Source organism: Herpailurus yagouaroundi, unplaced genomic scaffold (genome assembly GCF_014898765.1).
Source record: "Herpailurus yagouaroundi ecotype Mexico unplaced genomic scaffold, PumYag 186, whole genome shotgun sequence".
NCBI lineage: Eukaryota > Metazoa > Chordata > Mammalia > Carnivora > Felidae > Herpailurus > Herpailurus yagouaroundi.
In genome coordinates, this window is record NW_024412417.1 from 13,883,869 (window position 1) to 13,896,183 (window position 12,315).

Genomic DNA, 12,315 nt, shown 5'->3' on the forward strand with positions numbered 1-12,315 from the left:
AGAAAAGAAAAGAAAAGAAAAGAAAAGAAAAGAAAAGAAAAGAAAAGTTTATTGGCTTGGCAAAATAGGGGGGGTCAACATCAAACATATTAGCGAGACCGTGTTCTCACAAGTCTTTGCCGGGCTCATGCTGCCTCTCTTCACTTCCTTTCTTTCCTTCTTCCCTTCACTTGACCTATAGTTCAAATTCTTCCCACTTGTTTATGTGGAGCAATCGTGCTCTCCTCAGCCCCTGCCCCTGAACCTTTGCATAGCTAACTTGACTTAAATCACCAGATTAAGTTCTTCGATGAAGGCCATCTTCTTCTCATGGAGTGTGGGAGTTTCCAATATGTCCACAGATTCTCTGATCCTTCTTTCAAAGGGTGACACCAAATCCCCCTCTCCCTTAGCGTGGGCTGAATCTAGTGACTCACTTCCAACAAATACATGTGGCAGAAGTCATGTGTGACTTCCCAGGTGAGCACATAAAAGGCACTATGACTTTCTTCTCACAGCTCATGCACCCTGGGGCAAGCCAGCTGCTATGTCACCAGGACACTCGAGCAGGTCTGGAAACCTCTAGAAAGAAACTTCTTTCTTCTCTTTCTCCGTTGCTTATTATTCCCACCATAGTTCTGGGTCAGAGTGTGAAGTGTGATGGGGGTGAGAGGAAGGTGTCGGGTCACAGCAGAGGAGTAGAAAGAGGCAACACACTGGGGCGCCTGGGTGGCGCAGTCGGTTAAGCGTCCGACTTCAGCCAGGTCACGATCTCGCGCTCCATGAGTTCGAGCCCCGCGTCGGGCTCTGAGCTGATGGCTCAGAGCCTGGAGCCTGTTTCCGATTCTGTGTCTCCCTCTCTCTCTGCCCCTCCCCCGTTCATGCTCTGTCTCTCTCTGTCCCACAAATAAATAAACGTTGAAAAAAATTAAAAAAAAAAAAAAAAAAAGGAAGAGGCAACACTGGGGTGACTGCGTGCAGTAGAGAAGGGCACAGGCTCCGGAGTCACAAAAACCTGGGTTTGAGTCCCACTCCACTTGTTATTACTATCCCGTCTAGGCTTCCAAAACTTCAGTTTGCTCATCTGTAAAATGGGGCATTATCTCCTATGGAGAGATACTCAGGAGCAAGTGGACTAAGGCAGAGATAGGCTTAGTCCCAATGTAAGTACAGCACTCACTTATCGATAGTAATTATTAAGATTAACTCACTGGTTGAGGGGCACCTGGGTGGCTCAGCCAGTTAAACATCCGACTTCAGCTCAGATCATGATCTCGCAGTTTGAGGGTATGAGCCCTGCATCTAGCTCTGTGCTGACAGCTCAGAGCCCGGAGCCTGTTTCGATTTCTGTGTCTCCCTCTCTCTTTGCCCCTCTCCCGCTCACACTCTGTCTCTCTCTCCTCCAAAAATAAATAAACTTTAAAAAACAAAAAAAAAAAGATGACCACTGGTTGAGTACCTACCGTGCATCAGGCTCTGTGGTAGCTGCATTATGTATATTATCATATCGTTTTTAATACACAGCAACTCAGAAAGGTAGAGAGGTTGTAATAATGGCATAGCATGCCCCCCAAAAGATATGTCCAAATCATAGTCCCAAGTACCCGTAAATGCGAACTTATTTGGAAACAGGGTCTTTGCAGATGTAATCCAAGTTAAGGATCTCGGGATGAGATCATCCTGGATTTAGAGTAGGCCCTAAACTGGAAGACTTGGCGACCGCAGAAGAAAAAGGAGGACGCGAGACAGGAGACACGGGAAAGGCCCCATGAAGCTGGAGGCAGACAATGGGAGTTATGTTGCCACCAAGCAAGGAAGATCAGAGCTGGAAGGATTCTCCTCTAGCGACTATGGAGGGGATGGCCTTGCTGACACCTCAATTCTTCTTGCCTCTGAAATTATGAAAAGAATCGATTTCCATTGTTTCAAGCCACTGCGTTTGTGGCCCTTTGTCACAACAGCCCTAGGAAACTAATTCGTAGGCTTTTATCCCCACTTTACCGGGAAGGAAACAAAAGTGAACTAACTTGCTTGGGGTCTCTCTTTATGCAAAGCACCGATTCGTGCTACACAAACATAAAGCTACTGAGTGCCCACAAGAGAAATGATCAGGATCCAAAACAGGAAAATTAGGACGAACGCGTAGCTCCAGGTGTCTGCTGGAGAAAGGGAAAATGAGCTCACATCATTTCACTTAATGCGCAACTTCGTGCAAATACCGGAGCTTACTTAATTAGGCCAGGAGAAACCCTCTTGGAAAGAAACAGCCAGCAAAATAGAACTCAGGGTAACATGTAGAGCAGCTCAGTGCAACTCCGTGGAAGAGACCAGAGCAGCCAGAACCAGCCAGAACTAGCCCTGAGGACCCATGACTTACACTCTAGGGAGACGCTGAGCAGATTAAATTAATAGAGCAATTAGGGGGCAGGAAGCAGGCTAAGCCTCTTAAAATCTAGGAATCGAAGGGGGAGTCTTCAGAACAATTTGGTTTGTAAAAAGGAATCGAGTCTTACGCTTTAATTTCTCTCTCTCTTTTTTTTAAGATGCTGAAATGGCAAGTCCGAAGAGCAAGAAGTCATTACAGATTTCTTATGAAATGCAAACAGTGGGGAACCATTAATTTTAAAGGTCTACCCATTTCCCAAGGAGCCAAGAAGCCATGCCTAGTCTTGAGGGTTTAATCTACGTACACACAGGGGAAAGATCTCTCCTAACCTACACCACTCACTGTCCTCCCAAGAGGCTTCACGCGCCTTTCTTTTGAAAACTCGCATTTTCCATAGTTGCAAAAATAACAAATGCTCAGTGTACAAAACTAGGAATACTTGAAAAAGCACAAAGAAAATGCAAAAATAAACACCGTAATCCCACCTCCCACGTGTTGAAATATTTTCCTCTGATATTTTAGATGTAGCTAACACACACCTCGCTTGAAAGCAAATTGATTATAGCGGCCACTCCCGCGTGTTCACGGGAGGGGTAGGTGATGCATAAAACACATCTGTGGAGAAAAAAATATATAAAATAGCTAACATTTAACAGTATTAACTTGGTGCCAAGCATCCTGGGCACTCCTTACATATTAACTCGAGGAAACTTTTGCCTACCACCAAGTCCAAAGATATTCTTCTGCATTTAACTCATTTAATACTCAGCACCCTTTTGTTACTGTCATATTTATTTGGTAGATAGGGAAACGGAGGCACATGAAAAACCGTGCCCCAAATCACACTGCCTGTCGGTGGTGAGCGGGGATTTGCTCCAGTCTCTGCGGGAAGCAAGAACTCAGGTGCCCACCTGCGCCCACACGGCTCACTGCTTCCCTTTTAGAGACTAGCGGAGGGGAGGGACTCACGGTTCACTTTCCTCTGGTTGGTCGGTTCTGGCCCAGAGTGACCGCTGCTAGAGTCACCAAGGAGGCCTGGGCTGTAATCTTACGGCGGAGAGCACGAGATAAACACGGGGTGGGGGAAACTGATGCGAGGGGAGCCTAGAAAGAGGGCCTGCTCGGGCCTGGCGTCCAGCCTCAGGCTGGGCCCGTGGCCACACCCACGCAGGCCGCCCACGGCCACGCCCACCACCCCGTGCAGCCAGGCCCGCGCCCACTGCGGGCAGAGCCTGAGAGGCAGGGGCGCCTGACGGGCTGCTGACATCAGGGAAGGTAGCCACCTAGTGCTCTGAACCTTCAGAAAAAGTCCACCACCCACACATTTGCCTTGTGCACGCGGTTTTGGAGAAATCCCAAATGTCTCCAATTCCAGAGAAGAGGCCGAGTCCCACGTCTGAGCTGGGGCAGTGAAAGGGGGCGGAGTGGGCGGAGAGTCTGGAGAAAGTTGTGAGCCGCTGGGAATCCGGATAAATCTTGAGTAAGGACATCGTATATTGAACTTCACGTAAACGTGAACTAGAAGATACAACCTATTCTATTTCAAGCCCAAAGGACTGAAGTCCACATCTGGAAGAAATATACATTCATGCATGCATATACGTATGCATGTATGGTTTCTATCATATGTATGTGTTATGTTATACCTAATATACATGACATAAAACATGTACAATTAGATATGTAGATCATTCTTTACAAAAGTGACATCATATCTAATGTAACAAATCTAAATAATATATAGTACATATTATATAAATGTGACATGATTACATTATATAACATGTTATATAACATACACATGTGACAAAATAAGCATATTTTATGTATAAGATATACAAGCACATATAGATACGTTTTTATTAAAATGTAATATGTATCATTTTAATTTTCTGCCTCATTAATTTTTTTCTTTATAGAAATGGGACATTATTATATATACAGTTTCGTGGGGTTTTTTTGCTTAGGAATATACTGTGACTATTTTATCCTTTCGGTAATATTCTTTTACAATATGATTGTTAATTGATTTTTATGTTCTATGTGGAGGGACCATAATTTGCTTAACCAATCTCCTCTTTTGGTTATTTGGGCTGTTTTGAGTTTCTGTTATTATAAATAATTCTGCTAATGAACTTTCTTATAAATAGGTATTTGATCTGACACATACAGCCAGCACAAGTTAAAGCTTGACAGGAAACAGGTGGCACACTAAAACTGGGTGATTGAGGGACGTCTGATGGTACAGTGCCCAGAGATTACCCCTGGGCTTGAGGGGCAGAGAGGAAGCAGTTACCAGAAGCTAGAGAGGGTAGCTTATGGGAAGGGTCACCTGATAGGATCCTTTCAGTGCAAAGATACAGCAAATCAAGGCAGCAGAGGAAGATGCTTCCCAGGTCCTTCCCATGATTCTCATTAGCAGGGCCCAGCCAGAGGCCAGAGCCCTGGGTCACACTTGGTCAGCCCCCAGAGGCACAGAAAGATGCAGTAGGGTAGAGAGTGGACCTGGAGAGGCAAACTGAGGTTAGCGTGCTGTGAAGAAATGTGTTAATAACTTCAACTCCGACTGCAGTGTGAGAGAGCACCTATTTTTTAGAATACCCATATAATACTGGGCATTACCACTTTTAGGAAGCTGTGTAATGGTTCTCAACAATCAGGTCCAAATCCCTGGACCCTCTAAGTGTTACCATCTACTGAAGAAAGATCTTTGCCGATGTGATTAAGGATCTTGTGCTGGAGAGCTTATCCAAGTGGGCACTACATGCAATCACAAAGTATCCTTATAACAGAGAGGCAGAGGGAGATTTGACCCAGGAGAAGGCAATATGACACAGAGCAGAGAATGGAGTCCTGGGGCCACAAGCCAAGAAATGCCACCAGCTGCCAGAAAGTCTGCCTTTGAACCCAATTTCAACTCTTATAAGCTGTGTGACCTTGGACAAGTTCCTTCACTTCTTTAAGCTTCAGTTACCCATTTGCAAGGTGACAATAATACCTCCTACCTAACAGCGTTAACAGGATTAGATGCAACAAAGTCAATGTATTCAATGCAGTACCCGGACTCCCCCTCTTCGCTGATCTAGCAGGGGTCAGCCAATTTCTCTCTAAAGGACCAAACTATATGGGGCGCCTGGGTGGCGCAGTCGGTTAAGCGTCCGACTTCAGCCAGGTCACGATCTCCCGGTCCGTGAGTTCGAGCCCCGTGTCGGGCTCTGGGCTGATGGCTCGGAGCCTGGAGCCTGTTTCCGATTCTGTGTCTCCCTCTCTCTCTGCCCCTCCCCCGTTCATGCTCTGTCTCTCTCTGTCCCAAAAATAAATAAACGTTGAAAAAAAATTTTTTTTTTAAATAAATAAATAAATAAAGGACCAAACTATAGATATTTTAGGCATTGAAGGCCACAGTGTGTGTTGCTGTTACTCAATTCAGTCCCAAAGGAGTCGTAGACAATTCATGAACGAATGGGCAAGGCTGTGCTAATAAAACTTTACCCATAAAAGCAGGCAGTGGGCAGGATTTGGCCCACAAGCTATAGTCTGTCAATCTTTTATCTAAATGAGAGAGGAGTCCATAAACTATGGCCCATGGGTCAAATCTTGACCGCTTCCTGTTTTTGTAACTTGTGAGCGAAGGATAATTTGAACGTGTTTTTAAATGGTTGGAAAACAAAGAGGAGAAGAATATCTTATGATACATGAAAATCATAGGGAATTCAAATTTCAGTGTCCATAAATTCAGGTTTATTGGAACACATTTTTTTTTGTTTATGTTTCAGCTATGGCCGCTCTCATGTTGCAAAGGCAGGGCTGAAAAGATGCAACAGAGGCTGCGTGTGGCACCCTCACCGATCTGCACTGTGGCTCAGTGGCTGTTGTGTGATAGAGGTGGGCTGGCCTGTGTTCCTGGTTCCTGGAAGTTACCCTGTAAATTCTTGGAATTTCCCAAGTGATAGGAGCGTCTTTGTCATTCATGGTGTAGCCTGGTAGTTTATGCTAGAGAGGTGACACGTGGTCCTCCCTGGATAGTTTGTGCTAATGAGATGATACAGATTGGGGACAGGCCACACCATGTGATTAGAACCTTTTGAGGAACTCGATATCAGTTTGACCTCTGGAGAAGGAAGTGGGGCTGGAGCTTGAATTAATTTGCTTGGCCATTGATTCAATCGTGTCTGTGTAATGAAACGCCATTAAAAATTCTAGACACGAACCTTAGATGGGCTTCCCTGGTTGCTGAAACACATTGAAATGCTGGGAGACTGACATGTCCTAAGAACATGGACGACTTCACGTTTGGGAATGGGAAAACTTCCCCCTGTGCGCCTTTGCATTCTGCTGGTCCTGATTTGTATCCTTTATAATAAAACAGTCATCGTAAGTATAGCACTTTGCTGAGTTCTGTGAGTTATTCTGGTGAATTTTTGAACCTGAGGGGATAGTGAGAGCTCCTAAATTTATAGCCGGCTGGTCAGAAGTGCGGATGACCTGGAAACCCCAGGGCTTGAGACTGGTGTTTGAAGTGAAAAGAATCTTGTGGAGAACTACGCTCTTGTGAAATGTGACACAACTCCAGGTAGTTTGACTCAGAAGTGCATGGCAATGGTGCACGACAAAATGCAGTGGCACGGTTATGACTCAACAGCATTTTCAGAGTCAATCACATCGCAGTGTGGTGGCATTAAATGTATTTTGTTATTTTATGCATATATAATGTGTGCATATATGTGTATACCAGTCATGTCAAAATAAACAACAAAAAAAGGACCATCTGAGTGGCTCAGTTGGTTGAGCGTCGGACTCTGGATTTCAGCTCATGTCATGATCGCAAGGTTTGTGAGTACAAGCCCTTGGCACCCACCTCCGTCCCCCCCCCACCACCACCCTCGCCGAGTCAGGCTTTGCTAACAGCACGGAGCCTGCTTGGGATTCTCTCTCCCATTCTCTCTACACTCCCCTCCCCCCGCAAATAAATAAATGAAATTAAAAAAAATTTTTTTTAATAAACAGAAAAAGAAAAGTAGACTTGGAATGTCACATGTTTGAAGTACGGTGGAGTGTGGGTTATTGCTGAATCTGATGGCAAAGCAGAGGATCACACCGTAGCTGTGCTAAAAGAATATAGTACATACCAGCATTGCTAGATGAAGCACGCATCACAGCGCTCTCAACTCACAGGAAAGCAACAATCAGAAAAGTCAGGAAATTTAAAATGGCATATCTCATGATAGGAAAATTTCATCGCAGACATAAAACAAGAAAACACACCCGCAACCAAAGTGGCTCATTTTTGAGCGGCCCATTGTTAGCCAAACAAGGAAAGACAACTATCGATAATGAGTTAATTAAATTTTTTTTTCAACGTTTATTTATTTTTGGGACAGAGAGAGACAGAGCATGAACGGGGGAGGGGCAGAGAGAAAGGGAGACACAGAATCGGAAACAGGCTCCAGGCTCTGAGCCATCCGCCCAGAGCCCGACGCAGGGCTCGAACTCACAGACCTCGAGATCGTGACCTGGCTGAAGTCGGACGCCCAACCGACTGTGCCACCCAGGCTCCCCGATAATGAGTTAATTAAATAACGTTTGGTCACAACCGCTGCAGAAATATGTCCAGAGAAAAGAAATGTGTTTGTTCGATTTTCTACAACTGCTTAGAGAATTGAGGACTTTGGGGTGACATAAATAGTCAATTAAAAAACAAAGCAAATAACGGTGAGTGGTTTTCTACGGCTCTTGATGAGTTGATGTTGCTGATACTAGTCAATTGTTTATTTGAGAAGTCAATGCCAAGTTTGAAAGGGTTGAGGAAATAGCCTCTGTGAATAGTCTGCCTGGAACACCTAGAGTGGAGAATATTTTCAAAGAAGTTAAGAAAATCAATTCAGTACAACCTGAAGTGGAATCTGCTAAGATGTGTCACAACTGAAAATAGGTATGGGGCAGAAAGAGAAAGTATTTGTTGGGAAATTTACAAAGCTTGTGGAAATGTAGGATATTTAAAAATCTGTGGTTATTCATTGTATCATTCATCAGTTGGAACTTGGCAGAAAAAAATTCAATCTATCCTGTGGGATTGAAACAGTATGTCATTTTTTGTGGACTTAATCATTGTCAGTTCTGTGGATTTTTGTCACAAATAGAAGTCAAACACCCTGACTTTCACCACTACACTGCAGTTCTGGGACTTAGCACAGGTGAAGATTTATAGCAATTTTTTTTTTAATTTTTTTTTCAACGTTTATTTATTTTTTTGGGGACAGAGAGAGACAGAGCATGAACGGGGGAGGGGCAGAGAGAGAGGGAGACACAGAATCGGAAACAGGCTCCAGGCTCCGAGCCATCAGCCCAGAGCCCGACGGGGGGCTCGAACTCACAGACCGCGAGATCGTGACCTGGCTGAAGTCGGACGCTTAACCGACTGCGCCACCCAGGCGCCCCAGGATTTATAGCAATTTTTGAACGTTGGGCCTGAGATTCACATTTTTCTGAATGAGAAGCATTTCCCTTCAATATTTATTTGTTTGTTTATTTACTTAGCGCTCGTTATTATCGAATACCGAATGAATGGCTTTGAAAACGAACTTCTGCTGCAGGCTTGATAATGCCTCTTGAGGAATTCAATATAAAATGAAAAGAGAAAACTGTATGTATCAGACTTACATACTGCAGCAATGTCATTTTGGTAATACCTAATGTTGCTTGAATCACAAGTAGTACCAACCTGCTTTATATACTTTCCGTGCTTTCGAAAGCTAAAATAAAGCGGGAGATTTCCCATTGCCGCGTACGTTTTCAGGGGAAATACTTTCAGAGCTCAAACCATAGTTCTAGCAGCATTTTTTGAGCCCCCATGGAAGTATAAAGGGAATTTCAGTATTAAAATCCAATTGCCTGCAATTGAGGGGCTTCCACATAACCTTCAGTTGGAAGTGATTATCGCATTGTAATGAGTTGCAAACAGGCCAATAAGAAGAGAATGCAGAATTCTAATAATGCCTCCCAAGCAATGAAGACGCTCAGTTAAAATTATGTTCGTGGGTTGATAGTGGTACTCGACAGTGCCCAGCTGTGTGAAAAGACATCTTCAAAGATGAAATATATGTGGGGAGCCTGGGTGGCTCAGTCGCTCAAGCAACCAACTTCAGCTCAGGTCATGATTTCATGGTCCGTGAGTTGGAGCCCCACATCGGGCTCTGTGCTAACAGCTCGGAGCCTGAAGCCTGCTTCGGATTCTGTGTCTCCCTCTCTCTCTCTCTGCCCCTTCCCCACTCAAGCTTTGTCTCTCTCTCTCTCTCTCTCAAAAATAAACATTTAAAAAAATTTTTTAAAAAGATGAAATACATTAAATTTCATTACAGATTCGTATCAACAGATGAACATTTACAATGGATTTTGACGAGTGCTAGTAGGAATACTAAGTTTGAGCCCTAATTAAGCAAAAGGTTAGTTCTGAAAAAAGAATTGCATTCTTAGGATTAGTAGACCTACATGACAGAAAATTATCTGTAATTGTTATTTGTAATTATTTGCATTGTTACTGTTGTTGTTAGATTTTGCATTTCATCAGTAAGGATTTTATGGCAAATTGTATTTTCTGTCGTTGTATAAGTACCTACATAACATCCTCAGTTTTAGCTCTCGTCCTATACAGCCTGCAATATCTCCCATCTAATCCTTGAAGGAAGAATCTGCTGAGCTTAGATCTGGAGGATGTCTCCCAAAATGTTAAGAGTGAGTTTTCCTGAGTATTTACATTATGAATATTTTAATTTACTTTTCACCCCTGCTATCTGTATGTTCTCATTTTATTGGTAATGAACACATATTAACTATGTAACGAAGAAAATAAGCTATTTATAAAATCAGTTCTCTAAAAAGAAACTATTCCTCCAGTGATGTTGATAAATGTACCCCTGGTGGAAGTGCTCTGTTGCATTCTTCCTTGGGAAGTAGGCTCACTCTATGGAATTCATTCTTTCTCCTTAGGAGTGGAAAACTGCACTGACACTGAAGCCTTTCTATGAAGAGAAGCCCTTGTGTTTTGCTCAGAACCACATCGGAGCCGAGACTTTCTAGGAGAACACTTTCATCAGCCCCAAGTTTGAATCGGACTTTTCTGAAGTCCCGCTCTGCCTTGTGGGGACAGGCAGAATGGGAGGCCTCCAGGGTGACCTCCAGCCACAAAGTGTGACAGCCTGCCCCCTGAAAGTGCCCGAGAGCAGATGGCACATTTGATTGGAAGTGACTATCCCAAGACTGGGTCCATGATCACAGTTTAGAGGAGATCCAGGCAGCTGAAAAAAAGATGAAAAGTGAACTCTGTCCTCTGTGTCCAGTAATGGTCTGCACCAGTGGCGGTTTGGCAAGCCTTTTATCTGTTTTCAAAGAAACTTTACACTGAATTCCTATATATATATATATATCTCCAGTTTTAAATCTGTATTAATTTATTTCATAATTTCCAGTGGCAATAGTTACTGCTTATAGTAAACAAACAAGGGAAATGGGTTGTTTGGTTAAAAGTTCAAATTGAAATTAGGTTTAGGTTATGTTCGGATTATGTGTCTGTCGCATGGAATCAATAAAACCCTGATTCTCACTTATGTGTGATTGCAAAGGGTAACAGCTTCTAACCACCTTCTCTGCAACCTCAGGGTACTCTCCAATTAAACTCTCCAAAAGCTTGAAAGAAGAGTTAATAGAGACTTTTTGTCTCCAAAACCGAATCACTAGCGTTCTCTTCTAACTGCTAATCTTCCTTATCGTGGGTATATAAGGCAATCGAGTATCATCCAAAACTATGACAAACATCAAAATGATTAATACGTGTTCATTACCAGAGTATCAATTATTATACAACTCACTACGATGTTGGGTTCGGTTTGAAGGGAATAGAGATGAACAGATGTGAATATTTTTAAGAAGTGAGGATAAAGCTATGATCTTCCTAATCGATACAGTTACAGGAAGGTCATAGAAGCATATCGTACATACTCAGTGAGCATGTGCTAATGGAATGAATACAGGAATGAAACTCTCTGCAGAGGGGTTAGTCTGGGGGCACAAGTTTGTGCTGTGGTAGCATCCACCATATTGCAATCAGACACGGAAAGTCAGAGTACGTGTTTGTGTTTGTTTATTAGAGCTTTTAGAGACACCGTAGTGAAGAAGCTACCAAGAAAGGCTCTGGAGGCAGAGTCCCTAACTTCGAATCCCAGCTCTGTCATGTACTAGCAACGTGGCCTTGGGAAAACTACGTAGCTTCTTTGTGCCTTGGTTTTCTCATCTGTAAAATGAGTGTAATAATAGCACCCACTTCATAGGGTAGTTGTAAAGATTAAATGAATGATTCATGTAAAGAACTTGGTGGAGTTTTGCTATTTGAAGCGGATAATTAAAATATACTAAAGAAATGTACATTGAAAGCAAACGATTCTTTTAAAATTTATCTTAAGTAATCTCTACACCCAACGTGGAACTCGACCTTACAACCCCGAGATCAAGGGTTGCATGCTCTACTGCTGCAGCCAGCCAGGCACCCCAAAAGCAACTGTTTATAGAATTCTCCAAGGAGCTGTAAGACTTCAGGGAACATAGCTTGGAAAACAGTAGTTCGAGGTGTAAAGGGGCATGTGTTTGTGCATCTCAAAGCAAAACGACCGCCTCCTCTCAGTACAGTTGCTCAGTTTACCCCAGAGGAACCCTCTGGTGGGTTTCTACACCCCTACTTTGACCTACTTCCCAAATCTTCATTTCTATCCTGTGCATAACCAAGTTTCCTCCGTTAGAAGGGTGGTGTAATAGTTTCCTAGGGCTGCCCTAACAAATTAGCACAAAGTGGATGGCTTAAAACAACCAAAATTTATTCTTTCACAGTTCTGGAAACTAGAAGTCTGAAATCAAGGTTTTGACAGGGCTGTGCTTCCTCTGAAAGCCGAAGGGGAATCCCT

The 12,315-nt window shown here is 43.4% G+C and overlaps 2 long non-coding RNA genes across 2 annotated transcripts; both read left to right on the forward strand.

The window, feature by feature from the left end:
• The first annotated feature begins 37 nt into the window (after positions 1-37).
• LOC121042803 (uncharacterized) lies at positions 38-2,854 on the forward strand. Its single transcript, XR_005796454.1, has 2 exons — positions 38-549; positions 2,523-2,854. It is a non-coding gene; the product is annotated as an uncharacterized LOC121042803 (long non-coding RNA).
• An 881-nt stretch (positions 2,855-3,735) lies between these two features.
• Positions 3,736-6,751, forward strand: LOC121042804 (uncharacterized). Its single transcript, XR_005796455.1, has 2 exons — positions 3,736-3,845; positions 6,142-6,751. It is a non-coding gene; the product is annotated as an uncharacterized LOC121042804 (long non-coding RNA).
• The last annotated feature ends 5,564 nt before the right edge of the window (positions 6,752-12,315 follow it).